The following is a 23,336-nucleotide window of genomic DNA, read 5'->3' on the forward strand; positions in this document are numbered from 1 at the left end:
TTATTTATGTGCAGACCATATTCATTAGTCAGTTTCATTCATGATAAGGATGAATTCATTAGTTTCTGATGCTGATTCAGATTCATAACTGTTAGTTATAATTAACTGCTAACGAAGGCTATTAGTGCCTTGTTGGCACTTTTCCCTTTCCCATAAAATGCTAACAAGTTCTAGCACAGGAAAAGGGGGCTTCTCATCTTATGGAGAAATTGACTCACATTAACAAATGAGCCTAAATGGTGCAATTAGCCTCCTAGAGCACAGACTTATATGAAAAGAGAATGTCATCTCTCTGCCAGGAAACCTGACACACTAGAAAGAGCTGTTCTATTTTTTCAGGATTGTCTGTTGACAGTCTAGAGAATCCACCTTCTAAAAGTTTTTTCCTCCTACTTCCCACAAAAAGGTGTTCTAGGAGTACATACAGGCAGACGTCCTGGCAAGGCATCAGCTATATTCTGCTCTATATTAAACTGATCTGAAGGCAAAGTATTCCACTGAATTCAATGGTGTAACTCCAGATTTAAGGGCTTGACTACACTGGAGAGTTGCAGCACTGGTGGTGGGTTTACAGCGCTGCAACTTACTCACCATCCACACTTGCAAGGCATATACAGCGCTGCATCTCCCTGGCTGCAGCGCTGGCTGTGCTCCTGCTCTGCCTGGGGTATAAGGATTGCAGCACTGGTGATGCAGCGCTGCTCCGCAAGTGTGGCCACCAAAAGCGCTGTAATTGGCCTCCGAGGTATTCGGAGGTATCCCAGAATGCCTGTTCAGCCACTCTGCTGTTTTGTTGTGAACTCCGGGCTCCCAGAGCTGCTTATCTAAAAAACAAACACAGCTCATTTGCTCGAGCAGAGGCAGGCAGGGGGATTCCTTTGGAATGTTCACAGTTTGCTTAAGGAGAGAAGCAACACGGCAGGGGGTGGGAGGAGGGAGTCCATTTTGGAGCAGCTGCTTATCTGGTCTGAAGGCTATTTGCATTTAGTGAATAAGAGAGGGGTGGGGGAAGGGGTTGAACTTTTTAAATGATTGAAGGTTGATGCTGTGTATCTTCCAGTCCTTAGAACTTGCAAGGCAGGGAGCTGACACAGTGTCAGCTCCAAAAATCCATTCTCTCTGTCTCCCCTACGCTCCCTGTCACACTCCACCCCACTCCCCTCTTTTGAAAAGCACATTGCAGCCACTTGAACGCTGGGATAGCTGCCCATAATGCACCACTCCCAACAGCGCTGCAAATACTGCAAATGTGGCCACACTGCAGCGCTGGTAGCTGTCAGTGTGGCCACACTGCAGTGCTTTCCCTACACAGCTGTACGAAGACAGCTGTAACTCCCAGCGCTGTACAGCTGTAAGTGTAGCCATACCCTAAGTCAGAGTAACTAAGCTCACAATCGGTCCAACACATATGTGGTATGCTCCTAATACTCCCTTCAAATTATAATAGTGTCATGGAGCCAGTGGCCTTTCAGGAAGCATCAGGGCCTAACTGGCTCAATACAACCATGTGGGGAATACCTGGGAGCAAAAAGGTACTGCAGGTGGCACTTCTTCAGCTAATTAGAAATGGAGCAGCTGAGGGTTTGGCTACACTTGCAGCTGTACAGCGCTGGGAGTTAAAGCTGTCTTCGTACAGCTGTGTAGGGAAAGTGCTGCAGTGTGGCCACACTGACAGCTACCAGCGCTGCAGTGTGGCCACATTTGCAGCATTTGCAGCGCTGTTGGGAGTGATGCATTATGGGCAGCTATCCCAGCATTCAAGTGGCTGCAATGTGCTTTTCAAAAGAGGGGGGTGGGGTGGAGTGTGACAGGGAGCGTGGGGGAGAGAGAGAGAGTGCAGACCAGACAGTTAAAATTCCAGTTGGCAGTGCAGTGGAGCATGGGGCTAAAGCAGGCTCCCTGCCTGCCCTAGCACCGTGCAGATCCCGGAAGCAGCTGCCAGGTACCTGCAGCACCTAGATACATGAGCAGCCATGTATGATCCATGCGCTGCCCCTGCCCCGAGGGCTGGCTCTGCAGCTCCCATTGGCTGGCAATCGCAACCAATGGGAGCTGCGAGCGTGGTACCTGCAGGCACGAGTGCAGTGCAGTGCATGGCACCTCCCTGGCCACCCCACAGCCCCCCAGACACACACACTCCAACCCCCTGCCCTAGCCCTGAGCCCCCTCCTGCACTCCAAACCCTCATTCCTGGCCCAACCCCAGAACTCATACCTCCAGCTGGAGCCCTCTCCCACACTTTGAATCCCTCATTCCTGCCCCCCCGAGCCCATGCCCCCCACACCTCAACCCCCTACCCAGCCTGGAGCCCTCTTCCACACCCCAAACCCCTCATCCTTGGCCCCACCCCACAGCCCTCACCCCAACCCTCTGCCGCAGCCCAGTGAAAGTGATTAGCGTGGAGGAGAGCGAGTGATGGAGGGAGGGGAGATGGAACAAGTGGGAGTGGGGCCTCAGAGAAGGGGCAGGGCAGAAGCAGGGCTGGAGGTGGGGCAGGGGTGTTCAGTTTTCTGCTATTAGAAAGTTGGCAACACTAGAGTCCATGGATTTGTAGCAACATTCCCACTGTCCCCAGACCTTGCTAAGGGCCCTCACAGGCATCTGCAATCCACATATGGGAAGCGAGCATGCCAGGGCTGGCACCAAGGGAATGGGTGTTGCACACTCATCTTCCTCCAGCAACCTTGAGGAACCTTGTGTTACCTTTTGTGGTGCCCTACATTGCCCTGGAACCACCCTGAGAAAGACATTCCAAGTGCAAGTGAGTCTAATAGAGCCTCAACTCAGGAAGACAATGGAGGGAGCAGGTTACAGAATCTCGGTGGTGGAAAAGGCCAGTGCACAGATGGAAATAAAAATTCTTTCTTGGGTGAAACTTGGCATCCCAAGAGTTTAGTTTACAGGAGAGAAGTGTTTGGTACAGATTTATTTCACAAATCAGAGAATAATTTGTTACATTTATTCACTTGAGTAATTTACCCAGCTCCTATCAAGTGAGGCAACCAGTGGCTTTACACTCAGTCTCAGCTCACCTGAACAGAGACACTGCTGTCTCTATATGTGTACAGTACGTAGCGCAGCATAACCCAGATCCCACTGGGACTTCCAGAGACTGCTGTAAAATTAATTAATTATAACAATTCACAAATGCACCTCTAGAATAGAATCACAATTCAAGGAGGCTGGCCTATTGCTGCTGCTCATCTTCAGATTTCCATTTTGTTGACCCAACATGTCTGGATACTTCAGAAGTCAAGGTAACTGTCTTTATAATTAATGAAAAGATTAAAGTGGAAGTTATCTGCAAAGAGAAAGGAGAAGCTTTGGGGTTGAATGGTAGCACATGCATTGCCAGTAAACACAAAAGATACTTCACTGAGGATAATGCACTCTACTGCTGAAGATCAATGATGTGCATCTGAATACTATTAGCTCTATACAGACAGCTCATTGTGGAAGAGTGGATAAAGAGTGCAGGCTGTTGGGTTTAGAGAAAGTCTATGTTCTCCATGTAATGTTTGACATGAGGTCTTTTGTTCTATTTTCCGAGGGGACTGCATTATATGAAAGTTATGCAGACAGGAGTAAATATGGTAGTTAAAAAAAATAAAAGCATTCCACTATGCAGGGGAGCAGACCATGGGCAGACCAGGCAGCAAGACTGTGTGTGTGTGTCCTATAGACACCAAGGAGCTCTACTCCACAGTGTCTTTCTCATCATCAGTTTGGGGGAGAGGAGGGAAGGTATGAGGATGTGACAGAGACACACTAAGTTGTGGCCAATGGTTACCCACAGGTCAACCTGCTCCACAGGTATAAACCCTGTGCACAGGGGCAGCAGTTAATTATGAAGCCATGGACTAAAGTAACAGCACAGAGACGCTCTGTGCCAACTCACAGAAGAATATGTCCCACCCCATAAACCTTCTCAGATACCTGTACAAAGCCCATTTCCTTGGGCATTGCACTGAGCACAGGGTTGGGGCCCTGAGCTAAAGCCCACTGAAGTCAATGGAAAGGCTCATATTGATTTTAATGGGCTTTAGCTTAAGACTTACATGTATTCTGTACTTTAAAAGATAGTAGGCAAATACAACTAGATGTTCTAAATGCTCTGAGCTCTTTTACAGTATCTGAGCACCGACGAATTTAGAGAGAGATAAGTTAACCATGGGAAATGGTTGCTAAATAATTCAAAACCAAAGAGTGCTTCATTCCCATAATAAATAGCTCACAAAATCATTAAAAGGTGCTTTTTAATAACAGCAGGAGTGCCATAAACAAAAATAAAATAAAAAATACTCTTATTCAAGCCAGTTAATATTTTCTGTTCAGATTATTTTTGAAATTTAATATAGAAAAGACAAAAGCAGAATAGCTTAAAGCTTTCATGTAGTATTAAAGTGTTTAAATAGACTGAACATATAATTACAGTAAATACATACAGGAGCTGGGGCTTTAAGAAAAACACCATCATGAGGCTTGTGATAACGTACATTATGTGACATACAATAAAAACAGTTATGTTATTCACAGCCTGGCCTCCAACCAGCCATGAGCTACATTTGTCTCTGGACTAACATATCTACATAAGCATAATTCTAATTGACTCAATATGACCCATGAGGCAAGTCCATCTTCCCAAACACGTCCTCTAGTTCATTCTTTTCAGCTGCTGCTTTTTTTTCTATTTTAAAAATGATTAAAATCCAAATGATTGACATTCTTCTGGATTTTTATTCTTCCTGTTATTTATTATCTGCACTTCCATAACTATGAAAATGTAACAAGTTAAAAAAATGTCCATGTCATTTCTGAAGGCCATGTCCCCCTGGGAAATGCAGTGCCAAACACTTAAGCCAAGTGCCCTGGGCTTCCTTCATATGATTGAAAACACACTTTCATTTTAAGCCCTTATGTGCAATTACCTTTGTATTGCTGTTTCTCATTAGTGCTCTTCCAATTACCTTTGCATTGATGTTTCTAATTATTGTTTTTCTCCTATAGGTAATTTTGAGGGATGAGTTTGAAGAAAATCCATTCAGCCATTTCAGTTATCTAACCATAAAAGAACAGATTTTTTTTCACTAGTTCAAAAAGTTTGCAGATGTTTCTCCCTGTTTCTCGTTCAGTGAAAATGGATTAGATCTAAATATTTACATACTACATTATGGGCCAGATCTTCAGTTTGGAGTCAATGATTATAGCTGGATTGCCTGCCAACAAAGGAACTATGCTGATTTACTCTGGGGCTGAACTAGCCCAGTGTTTGCCTCAGGGAAGTATGGCTGCTTTGCTTTTTTTGGGACAAAATAACTTATAAAGGAGTGCAAATAGCATGATACATCATGTGTTCTAGATATTATTTTCCCATATTGATTTAAATGTGCCCCCTAAAATCTCCCCCTCCCAAAAAAGACAGAGAGGAACCTTGATTTGGTACCATGGGAGTGGTAGGATTTATAGAGCCTGTCTTCAAGGATCAAACATGGTCTGTGGAGTTCTGGGTCTTTCAGTTCCTCGAGAGGACCAGAATGTGTTCTAGGGAGGACGTAATAAACCAAGGTCATTCTCCAATACTCTGTTGAAGAATAAGATGCCTGTCTGTTCTCTTCAGAATACACTCCTAGAAGTCTGAAATCTTCCTCTGATGATACGACTCACTCTTTGATTCTTTCCAATGCTATTGAAAAATGTCCTATTTTGTAGTGTTCGTTTTTTTTCCTAAGAACTGGAGGGTGAAGAACTGAGTTTAACTTAATTCCACAGGGTCTCCAGCGCCTAGGTGCTTCTGAGAACAGCTGTTCAGTTACTCAGGCATCCAGCAGTAAAAGAGGAATTTTGGAACAGAGTGTTCACGCCTCATAGGAGAGATGAGGGCTGGGTGACTGTACCAACTCAAAAGCATGTTGCCAACTCTCATGATATTTGGTGTTTTTCTTAAAGCCCCAGCTCCTGGAGGCAACTTACAAGAATCTCAGCTTTTTTTTTTAAATTAGGTCTGTGTCCCTCATGCTGCCAGAGAAAAGACTAAAAACACGAACCTAAAGGCTCAAAAACCTGAAGGCAATTTTAAAAAAAGAACCAAAAGTCTATTTACCCCTCCTCCCAAACTTTATAATTTTTAAACCAAACTCATGTTGTTTTGGGGGCCTGACTCATGCTTCTTCAGTGCTAGGAATTGGCAATATTGCATGAACTAAGACTAAAGCAGCCTTGAAGCTGCAGTAGAGTCTACAGAACTGTTCTGATATGTTGCCAGCTGGGAGAGATCTCTTTCCTTCTCAACCCCATACTGCTCCCCTCCCAACGGCAAAGCCCATTTACTCAGACTGAGCTAAGGATTTTCTGCTTGAGTTCAGTTAGTGAGTTATATATATGTACTTGAGTGCTTATATCTATGCACAGTCAGTCAGGCCCTTGAACCTCTCCAAACCCTAGCAAGTCATCCCTCCCCTGTAAGTCTCTGCCTCAAGCAAAGCAGCATTTCTGCTGGGTCACAGCACAATGTTGCTCTGTAGAAACTCAAATTAAAGTGTTAGCACCTTTTTTCTTTTGTCAGGAAAATTAATGCAAGGAAACTTTTGTTAATGCAACATTATAGCTATGATATCACAAGTCAAGAAATTCCCTGTAATGCTATATGCATATTTACAAGTCCCTGTCAGCTCCAGCCCCCAGCCCCAATTGTGGAACTGGGCACTACCCTAATATAAATGATAAGATATAGCAATAATTGACACTGGTGCAATCCAATGTTGTAGTAAGTGAAGGCCCTGATAAAGGCCCAGTATGAGGCCTGAGGCCTGAAGTAAAGTAATGGCCAAGACTTTGCTAACATAAAGCAAAGTGAAGCTGTGAGCCAGAGGCAGGCCCTGCTCACAGAAGCTGGCAAGGAAAGGGCTGATGCTGCAAGAAGATACGTACCTAAAAGGTACTGAACACTAGAGATCAGAACATTCACATACTTGCACATTCCACACAGATAACAAGGAACAGACTGACCCATCCCAATGACAGGGGCAAAAGGGTAATATGATGGATAGAGTTGTTTTGATCGAACCAACATGTACAAGGTGAGAGGCGGCACCTTACTACGTAGAGGGGTTGTACCTTGCTACGTAGAAGGGTTGTACCTCAATACGTCAGAAGTGATGTGTAACTTGTTTGTACCTGTGTATAAAAATGTATCCCTGGGGCGATGTCTTTGTCCGGCCGAGGGGGCAGTGGAAAGTCCCGCCACTGACTGAGCCGAGTCCATTGACCGGGGACACTTTCTCGTAGTATGCCCTGTAGAGTAACAATCTCAGAGGAACTGCAATTGTGACCATACGGCAATAAACCTGGCTGACGTGCCTTCGTACCTTACTAGACTCTGTGGTCATTGGGGGTTCTCTTCGGGTATGCTGTGTCAGCTATCTGCGCAGAGCTGGGGCAGCACACAGAGGGAACACACGCACGCAGCCGAGTGATACCAACAGAGAGAGAGCAGAGCACCACACCGGTAGCATCTGACAACACACCTCTGACAACAAATGTAACTTCTTTAACATCACTGGAGTTACTCTGAAGTTATGCTGATGTAAATGAGAGGAGAATCCAGCCCCAAATATGCACCAAGGGACAAGTAAAGGGCAATGCAGAAGCCATGAATGACATTTCCACAAATGCCATTTCAGCCATAATGTTGCATTAACAGATTTTTGCACTTAATACTCATTAATCATAAAGCTGAACGTCAGTGGAATTACGACAGAGATGAAACTGGTCCATTAACACCATCAAAAGCCACAGTGTAATTCCCTATGCTCCATGATAGACAAGTCAGTCCTGAAAGAACGATTTGGGGTCTTTGGGCTCTTACAACATTTGCACAAAGCGTACACTAATGGCATCTTTGCATATATTTGACAGCAGGACAGTCTTCAAACTTGGATGAATCCAGTTCTGGTTAAAAAGACTATTGACTTTAATATACCTTTCAAAAATTACAGGGGCTTACATAGTGGTGAGCCAGTACAGCTATAAATAATTCCATCAGATGGGCTGTTCCTGTCATCTTGTCCATACTGCTGTGAATCAAGCAAGAGGACATTTAACAAAGCCACAGTGCTAGATTCCTGAAGACTTATGCAAGGACATTTTCACTACTGATTTGACAGCAGCTGTGGGAAGTGTAAATCATCGTTAGTGGAATTTTGTGCATATGTGATAATGGATGTGTCACAAAGTTGCTGAACGGATTATTGCAAAGGGGCTGAGGGGCTGATTCCATAACTTTTATTCTTTCCTTTGTCCAAGGAAATGAACAGGACCAGTCCTGTGAGGAAGGATTATTCATGAGAGTCAGGTTTGCAAGACTTGACTCAAAGTCTGGAAGAAGCAACAATATGCAAATAGCTTGGAAGTTTCTGTACAGTTTGTAGTGAAATCTAATGATATATTTCAGACACAAGTGGTCTGATATACCTTTAAAAAAAAAACCACTACAATAATGTCATTGACTTCATAAGAGTTAATCCGGATTTACATTGGTAAGATTAGAATCAGGACCCAAGAAATAAATAATCTCACTCATCGCTTACAGATAGCTTTTCCAGTTTTGCTATTTTAGAATACATCTCTGCAGTCTAATGCTACTTTTTTTTGTTTGCTCTTTATGATCGTCTCCTGATTTTGGTCCTAATTCTGCCACTCTTATTTGTGTCGAGTACTGCTTATGGGACTAGTTCCAACATAACACGGGTTGGCAGAACTGGAGCCTTTATAGAGAAGTGTCTCAGAAAATGAGGTAAGCATAAGGATAGCTTCAGCAACTCTAGAAAATAACAGGCTGAGGATAAAACAGATTGATGGGAAAGTTTTAGATGGAAAGGTTTTCCACAGAAAAATGCAGTTAAGATGAAATCCAGTGTTCCATGGGAACATGTTGGTTTCAACAATTTGTTGGGAAAACTGTTTTAATTTCATCTTATATTTGTAACAATGCAGGACTCACCCACGGCGCCTCCTGCTGGTCATCTCAGGGAATTAGCTCTTTTCCAGCCTGGGCATCCTCTGCAGGCCAGTGTCCTGCTTGTGGCTGGCGCCATGTCTCTCCCGGACCCTGGTGCCCTTTTATCTGGGGTGTTGCCCCCTGGCAATACCCCCCACACTCTGTCTCTGGGTCTCCCCACTCTGGGGAACCCCCAACCCTCTAATCCCCACCTTCCTCAGTCTGGACTACTGCCAGTCATCATCAAGCACCTGCTCCCTGGGGCAGACTGCAGTGTAGAAGGCCACTCATCGTAGGCAAATTTGGGTCTGGACCTGCTGCCTCTCTCTCTGCAACTCAGTGCCTCCGTGGGGCCTTGGAAAGGCCCTGCAGCCTGGGGAGTTGCCAGCATGGAGCTCCCTAGCCCCTCTATTCTTTTCCCAGCCCTGCCTCATCCTAGGCACCCTGAGCTTTCCGCCAGCCAGCCAGCCCCCTCACCCCCCTCTGAAGACAGAGAGACTCTGTTAAGCTCTTGGCTCCCAGTCCCTTATATAGGGCCAGTTGAGGCCTGATTGGGGCGTTGCCCAGCTGCGGCTGCTTCCCCAATCAGCCCCACTTTTCCTGCTCCAGACCTCTCCCTGGGCTAATTTCAAGCCCTTCCAGGCAGGAGCGGGTGACCACCCTGCTACAATATTCAGTACTTAAGTAATATGTATAAATATTAAAAATAAAATCTGAAATTAAACGTTTTTGTAGCATCAAAAAATGTTTTGATGTTCTTAAAAGCGTTTTGTTTTTGTTTTTTCATTCCAATTCAGAAGAATTTTTTTTTTAAATCTCAAAACTTTCCATGCAATGTAATTCTGGTTCCTGACCGGATCTAAAACACAGCTAGCTTATTGGCTCCTCTGCTTTGCTGAACTTGCTGCATCATGAATTGGACTCAAGTGACTGGTAGGTGTTCTGCTTAGATAATATTCCTTATTAGATAAGGCAGCAGAAACACACATTCTAGTCAGTAATTTCTTCTGAGCAGTAGTGTTATGTATTACATTTGGACAATGACAAAAGGTGAAAGAAAAATCCAGACTTTTGGAAGAAAAGAAAATGTCTCAAGAATTCTTTGTAAAAAATTATAACCTTTATTCTGTCAAGAAGATCCTGCTGACAGAAGTCAGTCTTTGATAGATACCTGTTGCTACAAAGCTTTGCTAGTCTTTATGGAGTTTGGGATAATAGCTGGAATAAAGGATCATAGGTGCTTCCTTTGCTTGCACAGATTCCATCTGGAAATCGCCCCCAGCCCAGATCCTACTGATTGAAAGGATGTGCAAAACTACAGAGCAGTCAAGAAGTATAGATGAGACTTCAGTTTTCTGGTGTAAAAACAAATCAAAAAACATGCTGCAGACTAATTATCCAATCTCAGCTCCTATTTGTAGCTGAAGGGGAAAAAATCGCAAGAGGACAATAAACAGAAATAGTACTCTGTAAGCAGCATAGACTGAATAATATTCACTGCAGAATTAACATTCACAAGCAAAACTATGGGCCTATGTCCCCAAGTTTCAAAGCCACATATCAACATGTTACATAATCAGACAATCCTCCCACAGGTCAGAACGAACTAAAGGTCACCTACTTAAAATGCTATCTCAAAAAATCTCCATGTATAACACAGGCTATTCAACAAAGTCAAGTGCTCATTTCAGATGAGATCATTTTCAGTGCTACAAGTCCCTGACCGTGTCAAAGACAAGACCAAACTTTAGAGGGGAAAAATTATCCAAAATCAGGTTGCTCATGGGATTGGGGCTGGAAAAAACAGAACAAATCATCAGGGGTGAAAGTAAATTAAAGGACTTACTGGTACGCAGGGTGGCCGGGCTCCTGGACAAGGTGGAGGAGGGCAGTTCTGTGCCCCCAAAAGGGGCAGGGCCTCAGAGGGAAGGGGCGGGACTGGGGCCAGACTCCCCCAGCCAGTCCTTCAGCACTACCTGGCCTGTACTACCCGGGGAACTGGCTGTGTGCCAGCCTGTACCGGTAGCCACTTTCTTACCAGTACACCGTACTGGACCATACCAGCTTACTTTCACCTCTTCAAATAATAACACTGCTCTACAGCCAAAATGCTTCTGAAATAAATGTAGTCCAACTTTACTAATTCTGGGTCACTGAGAATGAAAATGATGTTTAAAATTGTTGATTGGCTCTAGTTTTCAAGATATGCTATTGGGTCAGTCTATACAACCCTTGACTTGGGAATGGTGGAGGATAAGTGAGTTATAAAGGGACGGGATCTCAATTTAAACCAGAAATGACTAAAATACATCTTTGACTGGATCTATGAATAAATCTATGACTGGGTTTGGACAGTACTTGCTTTTTAGGCAAAACAATGAATGATGCAATCTGAAGCTGGTATTGCGTCATACATGATAGGAATTGCATCATGTTATTCCTAGAAGTCATGGATGATGCAATCATAACGAAGCTTACATCACTCTGCTGAACAAATTGCCCTATATCAGCTCTAGAAATCATACAGTGTCACGCTCTCTTATTTGTCAGTGTTTGATTTTGCAAAGGGACAGATTTCTGTTTAGCCAAAGTGAGCAGAGATGCCTGGTACTTGTGTGAACAGTGCAGATAACTTCTGCTATGTTTGTGGTGAAGTGACTTTTGCATCACAAAAGCGCAGTCTAACCACTATGGTTAAGAAAGCCTATCACCTTTATTTTGGCTGCCAAATTGGAGATCAGGACAAGAGGTGGGCCCCACACATATGCTGCAACACTTGTGCAACAAATCTTGGCCAGTGGTTGAACAAGAAAAGGAAATCTATGCCTTTTGCAGTGCCAATGATTTGGAGAGAGCCAACAGATCATACCAGCAATTGTTACTTCTGCATGGTGCCTCCTGTTGGGAAAGGTGTGTCAAAGAAGAAAAAGTGGACTGTGCATTATCCAAACATTCCATCAGCTATACGCCCAGTACCCCACGGAGAAGGACTGCTGGTTCCTGATGCACCAGAATCATTCTCACTTGAGTCAGATGAGGAAGAGGAAGAGGATGAAACTTCTGGTCCTGAACCATCAATGTCACAGGACCCACATTTTCTCCCATTCTCCTCCTCTGAACCACACCTCATAACACAAGGTGAACTGAATGACCTTGTCAGGGATTTGGAACTACCCAAGAGTAAGGCAGAGCTATTGGGCTCCAGACTACAGCAGTGGAATCTCCTGGCAGGCTATCAGGGCAAATGGAGCCCATCAATGCTTGCAGACTATTGCTGGACAGTGACAAGAGATGCTCCATTTAATGAATACAAGAGACAAGCCAAGAAGTGCCGAGTAGACATTGAATAGGACTAAACTATGTATATAATAGTTTTTTGCCTTTTGTTTCCTAATAAATTTGATTTATATAACCCTTTTACTGATTTTTAAAGTGTTACATAAACAGGACAGGTGAAATATTATCATGTAAAGCAACCATAAACACATGAAAAGACCTAGGTTTACAATTTATGATTGAAACTCTACTATCTACACAATATACATAGACATAAAATGTAAAAACTTAAATATCTTAGAAACAGTAGCCAATCAGTTGTTTTAATTGTCATATTTGAATTCAGCACATCAAAATACATAATAAATATCACATTTTATCTCTGAAGCAGACGACTTCTCAAAAATTGTAGACCAGTATAATCTTTCTACTCAGGCTTTAGAGAAGACACCTTAGGATGGGGCAAAAGTTTGGAGGGCTACAGATAAATTTTAAGAGAACTATCCATGAAGGTCAGAAAACTTGGAGGACTTTCCCTATCTCTTCTTTCCTTCCAAATAGTGATGACGAACTGGCAGACGCTGGGCAAGTTCAGGTTGAGTACCTTGTTGCCCCCCTCCTGTAATATTTCTTCCATTACCATAAAGATTAGCATGGGACACAGCTGTCTTAGAGCTGGGTCTCTAAGCAACATCTACGCTGATGTACTCCAAATCCTGGGGTGCCCAAGACTGGGATTAATTGACCCAAGTTTCTTTGCATACCGTGATGTATAACATTCAGCTGGGAAACGTCATACTGTGGTGCAGAACAGAGACAGAAGGACACTTGTGGAATCCCTTTTTCTTAGGGCTACAGGGCTGCAAATGGAGGACTAGTTGTTATCAGAGAAAGAGACAAGGGGATTCAGAAGTTGGAGAGACAAAACGGTGATCAGAAGGGGTAGGGAAAGATCTATAAAACAGGCAAGCCCCACTCCCTTGACAAACACTCACACCCAATCCTCACAGCTGACAAAATCTTCCCATAGTGCAAGCTACATATATCTTGACCTTTCCCTCACCAGTCACCAAAACTCATCTGGCCCCAACTCCTGCCCAAGATCCCTTTAATTTATCTGTGGTGCTTGTTAAAGTTGCAAAAGAAGAATATGAGACTAAAGTCATTTTGTTTTTGAAAGTTTGGGTGACAAAGCACATACCTTGTGTGTATTTCTATGTATGCACACAGGATTAATTACAAATAGCATGCTTAAAAAACTCAGAAGCCACAATTTATGGGACCAAGAGACAACCCTATATTATGGAAATTCATTGAATTCCTTAGACCTCGAGGATAAAATTCTGGCCCTATTGAAATAAATGGGAGTTTTGTCATTGTCAGCAAGGGCATCTGGATTTCATCCCTAGCATCTTTTTCATGTTTATATATAATAGTAAGACTCTAATCTTTTAACTGAGTAAATCAATGAACTTCTACCTTTTTCATTCCATTTCCTGTCAAAACAATGGGCCGGATTCAGACAGAAAGCCAGAAACAAACAATTTCTGATACTAGTTTTATTTATTTGTTCTCCCACATTCTTTCCGTTCTCTGCCCCCACCTTTTGATTAAGTACTTTCCAAATTTTGAAAAGCACTTAATGAATCACTCCAAGTCTGGTTAATATTAATAGTAATGAGCTTTAGTCTATTGGAATGGGCTTATTACCATGCAGCTGTCAGCTTTGTGATGCCAAATAGGCTTCTGTTAGCAGATCCATCCATATGCCAAACTTGCAAGAGAGAGAATGATGCCCATCCCTTTATACCACTCTGGAAAGGAGTGATGTAAAGGAGGAGTGTAAAAGAGAATCAGGCCTTGACATTTTCAAATGTGCATGTGTACATACCAGTGTATGGGCTTGATCCAAAGCCCATGAAAGTCACTGGGTATCTTTCCGTTACCTTCCATGAGCTTTGGGTCATGCCCTGCGTGTATGGATGGGGGTGTGATTCCCAGCTTGAGGAGACATACCCTTGCTAGCTTTGATTGAGCTAGAGCGCTAAAAATAGAGCATGGACGTGGAGATGCGAGCCATGGGATGGGCTAGTCACCCCTAATGTGTGCCTAGTGCCTTGGACAGGTACTCACTCGGGACAGCTAGCTCTTCTCACCACGTGCACCACTGAGGGGATACTTTGTTTAGTGTCCTAGTATGCCAAGAGCTAGTGTGGTTATATCTCCTCAAGCTGGGCATCAGAGCGTAGACATGCCCTAGGTACATATGCATATAGCAGGGTCAGATTTGACACACATCTTTCTTGGGACCTAAGCTAAGAAAGGAGGGAAGGGCTGAGAAGGTCTGAGCTTTAGTTGGGAGCCTTGGGACCCTGACACCAGAAAAAGATGAGCAGGTTGAAAAGCAGGTGCGCTTTGAATGTTGGACTGAAAAACAGATTTCCTGGGATCTCTTGGGGTCTTATTTCCTCAAGGAAACCAGGGAGGATTTCTCATTCTAGGCCAGGTTAAATGGAAAGAGGGGCTAGATTCCTCTGAACTCCCTTAAATCAGGTCAGTGTATGGCAGGCTTTGTCTTCTTGGTTATGTCTGCGTCTCTTGGGTCCTCTACTTCTGCAGGTGAGATGCCCTGGGGTTAAAGGTCTCTGAAGTCTGTGTCTATAGGATTGCCACTGAGACATGCCTGTGAAGCTGCCTTTGCATTTCCCTTCAGCAAAAGCAGCGACCACTTTTACAGCATGTGAAAGAGTGTGTGCTGTTGCATGAAGCAGAACTCTTTCTTCCTTCTTTTTTCAGCCAGAAAACCAGATAAATATGGAAGATCATGGTTAAAACATGCTTAGCTTTATTAGAATATTGCATGCTTGCAGTGCTTTAGAGGTATGCTTGGAAGGGCTAGATTTAATCAGGTAAATGTCAGTAAACATCAATTTCACCATACACACAAACTGATAGAAAAATTTTTTCCATCTATAATCATTGAAATCTACAGATAGGCAAAGTAAGAAAAATGTTACTCAAGAACCTGGAATTTAAGGAAATGTACTTTGTATTTTTTCACATATAATGTTGGCAATTTGTGTTCCAACAGTTATAAAGTTTTAAGTTTTTGAAATCAACATCTATGATTAAATAATTGTCTAACCCACTCTGTTTTCTGAGCCCCTCATCATTTCCCACAACTGTGAAAAATTAAATTGATAAAAATGTAAAAAGCTTAAAATCTCTCATTTTGCACACCTGAAAATTTAATTAATAAAAATCTAATCATGCTTAAAATAAATGTCAATATAATCTGTTGAAATGACAAAAAAAAAAATCAAATTCTGCCAATCCTATTTATAGGGTCACCAGCTCTGAGACTTGGAAAAGAAGAAATACTAGGACAAAAATGTCAAAGAGTTACCCAATTGCATGTGAAAAGAGGGTGTTAGATTTTAAACTGAAAGTGGCTGGCAACCTGCCAAGGTAAGAGCTATTTCATCTGCACCAAGGTCATGTGTCATAACTACCTCTAAATGTCAGTCCCACGGGAGAAATAGAAGACATTAAACAAAACCTAGGAGGACACTAGCTCTTTGCTTCCTGATGTGCGGAGTGCTCCTGTGTTGAGAGAAGTAACACATGCCCACCCAGTGATTGCCAATCAAAATCACCAGGGGCAGCAAACAAGCTCCAGGTGGTGAATCCACCTCAGCAGGCCGCTGCTGAAAGGACTGTTTTGAGAACAAAAGTGATCAGATAACCACTGAAGTTCAGACAGTTATTGACCAGTATCAAATAAGAATCAGAATGTTTCACGCCATCGATTTCACGTCATTGCCCCTGATTTCCACCCCTAGATCTCGCTATACATTCCATTAATTATTTGTATTCATGTGTAGTTGTTCTGGGATTATGTGTTTTATTTTCATTTCAACAAAAAAAGGATAGAATATTGGTCACTCCACCTACATATTATACTATGAAAGAATTTGTAGCATTTGGTAAATTCCTGAGGACTCTGCTACTTTTGAAATCCCACATTTAAACAATACATAAATTCAGCAGTATTCAGCAATAGATAATTCTCATTAGGATTACAGAACAAAACAGGCAGGCAACAGTAAGTCGGATGGGGTGACTGGTAGTGGTGTAGAGTTTTATGGCAATGGGGAGCAGGCTGAGTCTCCTACCAGTTCATTTCCAGACATTTGTAAAAGGAAGTGTAATGGGAGTTAGATGGATACACTTTTAACCTGAACTCTTTTAAGAGAGTATTTTGTTTGCAAATCTAGAATTATAGACTATTAGAGCTTGGTTCACTATGAAATGGAACCAACTCTATATCAATCCCTACAATTTCAAGGTCCAGGCCCAGAGAACCTGTCACCCCTTAACTTGGCAGAGAGCACTTTTACAGCTAGTCAGGAAATCATCCTTTTTTCACATGAAAAAGTTTGAAGAAAACTAAAATTTTTCATTTGTCAAAATTCCTTTGGTTTTTGTTTTGTTTCCTGAAAAACTGATGTTTTCCCCCAATTTAGAGCCTTTTATTTATATAAACCTGAAATGTTTTTGACAAAACTGGCTTGTCTTTCATGAAAAATTCTGATCACTGAAGAACAATTTTCCAAAAGAAAATAACTGACGTTTTTTGACCAGCTCAACATAGATACCACTCTCAGATACAGTGATGATGAGCACAGTGTAAGGGCCTGAACAGAATAGGACAGACACAGGACATGTGACTCAGTTAATAAAACTGATTGCATTTCAGCAATGGAACTCTTCAGTGAAATTATGGCTTTTTACTAACACTCCACAAAGCATACTTCATTTTTTACATAGGAAGGAGCAAGTTTCCTTTCCAGTCAACTAATTATTATGTAGATAGCTGTCAGATGACAGCTCAATGCATTATACAAGACAATAAAGTCAATTAATACAATAGACTTGAAATAAGGGTAAATGTAGTGTTACTGAAGGGAGTTAGTTTATGACCGCTTGAAAGAACATCTTCACGGGAGCTTGATCAAGAGTATGGAACTCACTGTTAGAAAAAGTCAAAACAGTTGTGACTTTGTCGCCTTTAGAGCCATAGGGAATCCTGACCCTTCCACCCAGTCTTTCTCACAATAGCATCTTCATTCTAACAGATCTGTTAATTTAAAACCTAAACCCAAGGCCAGCTTCTTGGTCTTATGGAAGGAATAAAAAGAGCATTGTCATCTTTTAAGTAATGGAAGGTGCTCAAATACTATGGTGATGGGGGTCATTACAACAACTACCTCAATAGATAGAAAGCTTTTATAAAATTTCACGAGAATGACAATTTAGTCTGAGGTGAGACTAAAAATTCACACCTTTTCTGCAGGACAATTTTCTGCAATTTTTAGCAGCAGAACCATTCTCATGGCAATGCAGAGCGATTTGAGAATGGAAACAGCAGCCATCGCCTGTGAAATTCACCTTCCTCATTATGTGGAAAAGACTTAAAAGTTTGAGGGGAAAATGATGCTTTCTGTTATCATTGCTAAAAATACGATATATCAGCAGCAGTGGGAATTGTTTTCAAATGACAGTGTTTAGATTTTGGAGCAGAGTCTCAGCCAATGAAAATTGTCATAGCTCCATTGAGTTCAACAGTGCTAAGACAATGTATACCAGCTGAGGCTCTGCCCCTTTGAGCCCAACTAAGCTCCTCTAGTTATATTTATTCAAATACCAACAGTCTGATTTATTGTTGAAAGCACTTTGTTGTGGGGCAGGAGATTAGTGACATATAACACAAGGGGAGGTTACACAACATTTTAGATATCAGAAATGTTAATATCTTCTGCATATTTTCATCACCTAAAAGGAATTGGGGTGATAAATAGTATTATAACATTACAATTTCACTGCAAAGCACAATCTCTGGAAAATAACTTATGGTAGCTCTTTCAGAATTCACCATTTTATTTTATTTTTTTATTGAGGATTGTCTCCCTGCAGCTGTGGTATGAGCCATTTGTCATTTGTTATCTTATACACTGTGCCTGCTATCTAGGCTCTAGAAATGTATTTCATCACAGAGCTGTCCAGCTAAATGGATGGTGTTTCTGTGTTCTAAATTTATGGTTCAATTACAATCAATCTTATACTATCAGCTCCCAGTGCGTGTATACAATTAATACAAACAAAATGGAGACCCATCACATCTGTGTCATGCTGCTAAAAAGTGAACAAAGTTAAGTCAATTCCCTCTTTATCGGTAATGGGACTGAGCATATGATTTTAGAGTGTGATGCTATTTTCACCTGAGCTGATGTAATACAGAAGGGTACCATTTTCTCTAGTAAATTAGTAATTTATTCCAGTTTTGTAGGTTTATGGCTGTAATCCATATAAAACCTTGCACACAGTAAAGCTTTAGAACTGTAGTTATTGAGAGGTTGGTATTTTTCTTCTCAGAGCAAGCTCATGAACCTCATTTGGGGTAAGGTTATTCAAAGCCTGCAGAGATGTGCTTGTCATAATGGTACAATTAAATTATTAGAATACAGTAGCATCCAGCAGAACAGCACATCCTTTACCTGTCCTACAAGAACATCTAAGTCAAGGAAAATGAGATCACCTTTGGTGTGACGAGTGGGACATATCAGATCCAGGTTTTACTGATAGAGGCTTGAGGATACAACTGTAACTTAAAAATCATAAAACAAATATTTTGCAATTATTTACTTTTCCACAGAAAATATGCCTCAAAATGGACCAGTGAGCTTGTAGAGCTTCCTTGGTGTATGATAAATTACCTTCTCCTTGACGTGAATGACGTGTTAAAAATGATCAGAACCTAATTCTGCAATGTGATGTGTTGCATCCAGGCTTGTATTATGCACGTTATAAATCTGTGGATTAGATCCAATTATATTTTACAGGCCATTCCGTGAAGGTTAGGATTAAAGAATCTTGACAAAGTATTCAACCTGAAGACTGCAATTAACCATGCAGAGTCCAGACCAATTACACTGCTGTTTAAAACAAACAAAAAAACAAACAAATAAAACACAAAAACCAGATTTGTCATGGAGAGAATTTATGGCTATAAATTAATCCTGGCAACATATTTCTTAGAAGAAATCTCAATATGTGCCTGTAAAATTATAATAATACCCTCTTATAGAACCTTTATGTATTTTCATTCTCTGGTCCTGCAAATACCTGAGCTGTAAAGCAAAGCTTTCCTCCCTCCCGCTTACAACAATGATGAGTCAGTATAGCTTGGCAATGTTCCACATTATTTGATAATAGATGTCACCTTGATACTTCACCAACAGCTCATCTGCAAATATGTTTGTCCTGAACTATAGTGCTCACATCAGTTTTAGGCCTTAGTTATAATTACATTGATAAATCTTTTACCAATCAGCAAATTGATTCTGTATAATGCTTTAATGCAGCTCTCAATGACATGTTACCATGCTCCACTAATATATGAACACTCGTAGTAGCAGATGAGGTCCCAGAACATGCAGTGCAACATATTATACAAGCACTGGAATACATCAATTTAATTAAATTCTTCCTCTTTGAGCTGAGGACTAAGAGCCTTGTTCTGATGAGCTTTTACAGTTGTATCTTCTCAGGTCAGACTAGATGATCATAATGGTGCCTTCTAATCTTAAAATATAAATTCATCTAGTTTTCCTCTGATCTCTCTGGCCATCCTTTTAATTCCTCCTCTTCTTTCTCACTGTCATAGGCATCCCACAGGCCTCTGACGTGGCTCCCTCCTCTTCTTACTTTACTCCCTTTCCTCATCTACTTTCACATCTTCAGTTACTGTTGAGGATTCACAAATCTACCTTTCCCTTCCTCATCTGTCTGTCCATTCAATCCCAGCCTGTCTCTCTCAAGTTTCTTTTTATGTGTCTCCCCATCAGCTCCAGCTTTCCACAGCAAAACTGAACTCCTTACCTGTGTTCTCCACTCTGCCATTGTGTCACTCCTGTCATTATCGCCATTCTCCTTATCACTCAGGATCAGAATGGGGTTGACCCTGGCCCCACAAAACCAGGCCATATTTACAGATTGTTCTTTCTACCTCCAAAACATTTCCAAAATTCAGCCACTCTTCTCTGTCCTTACAGCTAAACTCTTATCTATGACCATATAATCACCCCTCCTCCCTGCCTCCCCCGGCACCCGTGTTGCCCTCCTCCAGGCCAGGCAAACATTATGCATAGAAATGTACAACTGATTGTCTTGGAGAAATATAAACTACATTTTTAAAATGCTAACAAACATTAATCCGAGGCAATGCACTGTATGATAGAGAAAAAAGCACATGCAGCAAGAAAGGTGAAGTGAAGGAAGATGGAAGGAAAGAACTCAAATTAGGCTGATTTTAGTAATATTTCAATTGTTTTTTTGAATATGAGAGAAATGCACAGCACATATTCAAATTCATTGATTTTTAAGATTAGGAAAGACCATTAAGACTACTTAGTCTGATTCTAATACAGGCCATAGAACAGGAGTTGGCAACCTCTGGCATGCGGCTCACCAGGGTAATCACCCTGGTGGGCTGGGCCAGTTTGTTTATCTGCCGCGTTGGCAGGTTTGGCTGATCGCGGCTCCCACTGGCTGCGGTTCGCCGTCCCAGGCCAATGGGGGTGGCGGGAAGCCATGGCCAGCACATCCCTCGGCCTTGTAAGGGAACATACCCCCGCCCCCGTCTTGTTAGATAAGCTTTACCATTGCTTTATAGTTAGATATATTTTGCAATTGTTTTATAGGCCTCTGTGTGGGCTGTGGAATTTGGCTGACAAACTATTAAATAAAAAGGCGGTTTGTTTGGTAGATTCCGGGGCCTGCATATCAGTTTATCAGCATACTCAAAGCCTTTTGGGAGGTTGCTGTCACTAGTCAGATACTGTACCAGGATCCTGATTGAAATGCTAGTCTGTCAGTCCCTGCTGCAGAGTCCTGCCATTGATATAAGCATCTGTGATTTTAACATGTGATCTGTCACTGGTCGGATACTGCACCAGGATCCTGATTGAAATAGTAGTCCATCAGTCCCTGCTGCAGAGCCCTGCCACTGTGTATAAGCATCTGTGATTTTAATATATAATATTATATGCTTTTAGCCTTATTAGTTTATAGGCACATGCAAGCTAAATAAATGCAAAATAAAAGCCATGGTTTTAGTTCTCAAAGAAACTTGTTTATCTGCATACTGGGTGTGCACTGGTTGTGGAGAAACTAGATATGAGGAAAGTGGGTTATGGAACACTGACAAAAGAGGAACTAGGAGGGTTACAAGGGGTCACTTCTCCGTCCCCGGTTTGTTAGATATAGCCTTGCCATTATTTTATAGTTAGATAAGCTTTGTAATTGTTTTTACAGACCCTATGTGCGGACTTCAAGTTCTAACGAGCCAAGTGTTGAATAAAAACATTTTGTTTGTTGGAAACTGAGGACTGCGCATGAAATTATCAGCGTATTAAGCACTGGGGCATAAAGAAACTGGGGTGTGATGAAACTAGGTATAAAGAAAACAGAGTTTAAAATACTGACAAAAGAGGAACTGGGAGGAGGACAAGGGGTCCTTTAGAGGCCAGTTCAGTTGTAGGCAAACAGTAGTTTTGCTTGCATAAGGTAGATCACAAGGGGGGGTCACAAGATAACCAGCTCAACACTGCCCAAACACAGGATATCTGTTGAAATAGTTTGCTAATTTACAATATTCTATATGGTAATACTTTTGCAATATGAAATTGCAATCAAGGGGTCATAGAACAGTCAGCATAATTAACAATAACTGGAAATACCCCAAGCCAAACTTACAGTAAATAACCTTCTGATTTGCAATATTAATTACCAAAAAAGGGCAAATAACTTGTGTAATCAATATGACATTTTGTGGTTTTAACCTTTATAAGCTTGGTGAAAATTGTGAAGGGCAGAGCAGCCTACCTCTTGCATGAGGTTACGCTGTCTCTCCCTGTATGCATACTTGTAATCTTGTTTTATTAATAAAGGTGCCTCCGGCTGTCTGAACCAAAATCAACTGGGTGGTGGTCTTTTCCACAACAGCCTGGAGCAGTGACCGCGGCCAGTGGGAGCCATGATCGGCCGAACCTGTGGAGCTGGCAGGTAAACAAACTGGCCCGACCACCCAGGGTGCTTACCTTGGTGAGCCACGTGCCAGAGGCTGCCGACTCTGCCATAGAATTTCACCAATTGATTCATTTGTTTAGCCCATTAATGTGTAGTTGAACTACAGCATATCATTTAGAATGGCATTCAGTCTTGAGTAAAACGTGCCCTGTGATGCAGAATTTACTCCCTTGGTAATCTTTTGGAATGGTTAATTACTCTATTACTTACCTAATTTCCATCTTGAAGTTTGCACACTTCAACTTCTACCCACTGGATCTTGTTATGCCTGGTATGCATGTGTGTACATATTGTTCCATTACACTGAGTCATGTTCTTGTTGTAACTTTACAGAAAATATTCACCTGATTTTTCTTACATTTTCTAATGACACTAAAGGAAAAAGAAGTGAAGAACTTGCTGCATCTGCCAGTTTTTAATCTGCTATTTGTGTATGCGAATTCAATGTTTCTCTTGTGCTCATTATTGGTGTTACCATAAAAATAGTTCACCAGCTTTCATGCAAAACAGCAAACATTCAGGCGGGGTGGAGATTATGCTCTCAGAAGTCTCTACAAATTTACGGGATGATATTCTGGCCTCACTGAAGACAATGGCAAAACTCTCAGTTGGACCAGGATTTCACTCATTATCTTTTAATTATGCCCCCAAATCATCTTTTTTAGTTTCCTGTATGCCAGCCTCCATGGGTCACATTCCACTATTCACACTGTTGTGCCTTTTGTTTTTTTACACAAACATAATATAAAGGAACCACACAGGCACAGTAGGGTCCCAATAACTTTGTTTACTAACTATAGCCAAACCTGCAAGGCCAGTTCTGGCAGGTTGCTAAGCAGAGAATACAAATAGTACCTCTAGAAGGCTCACAAATTATTTTAAGATCTACTACCCGATTCCTATCCACTACACACTC

At 41.9% G+C, this 23,336-nt stretch overlaps 2 protein-coding genes across 6 annotated transcripts in view; both read right to left on the reverse strand.

Moving 5' to 3' along the window:
- The window catches only part of ST6GAL2 (ST6 beta-galactoside alpha-2,6-sialyltransferase 2), a 287,770-nt gene that overhangs the window by 216,207 nt on the left and 48,227 nt on the right, over window positions 1–23,336 (reverse strand). Inside the window, exon 1 of one of the 5 annotated variants that reach the window (XM_050922205.1) lies at window positions 20,213–20,340. The exons of the other annotated variants lie outside the window; for them this stretch is intronic. The gene's annotated coding sequence lies outside the window, so the exon portion shown is untranslated. Of the gene's footprint in view, window positions 1–20,212; window positions 20,341–23,336 lie in introns of those variants that run through there. 5 annotated transcript variants of the gene reach the window in all.
- Window positions 1–23,336, reverse strand: part of LOC127034210 (uncharacterized) — a 484,493-nt gene that overhangs the window by 163,793 nt on the left and 297,364 nt on the right. The gene's annotated exons all lie outside the window — the stretch shown is intronic.

This window comes from Gopherus flavomarginatus, chromosome 1, assembly GCF_025201925.1.
Source record: "Gopherus flavomarginatus isolate rGopFla2 chromosome 1, rGopFla2.mat.asm, whole genome shotgun sequence".
Taxonomy (NCBI): domain Eukaryota; kingdom Metazoa; phylum Chordata; order Testudines; family Testudinidae; genus Gopherus; species Gopherus flavomarginatus.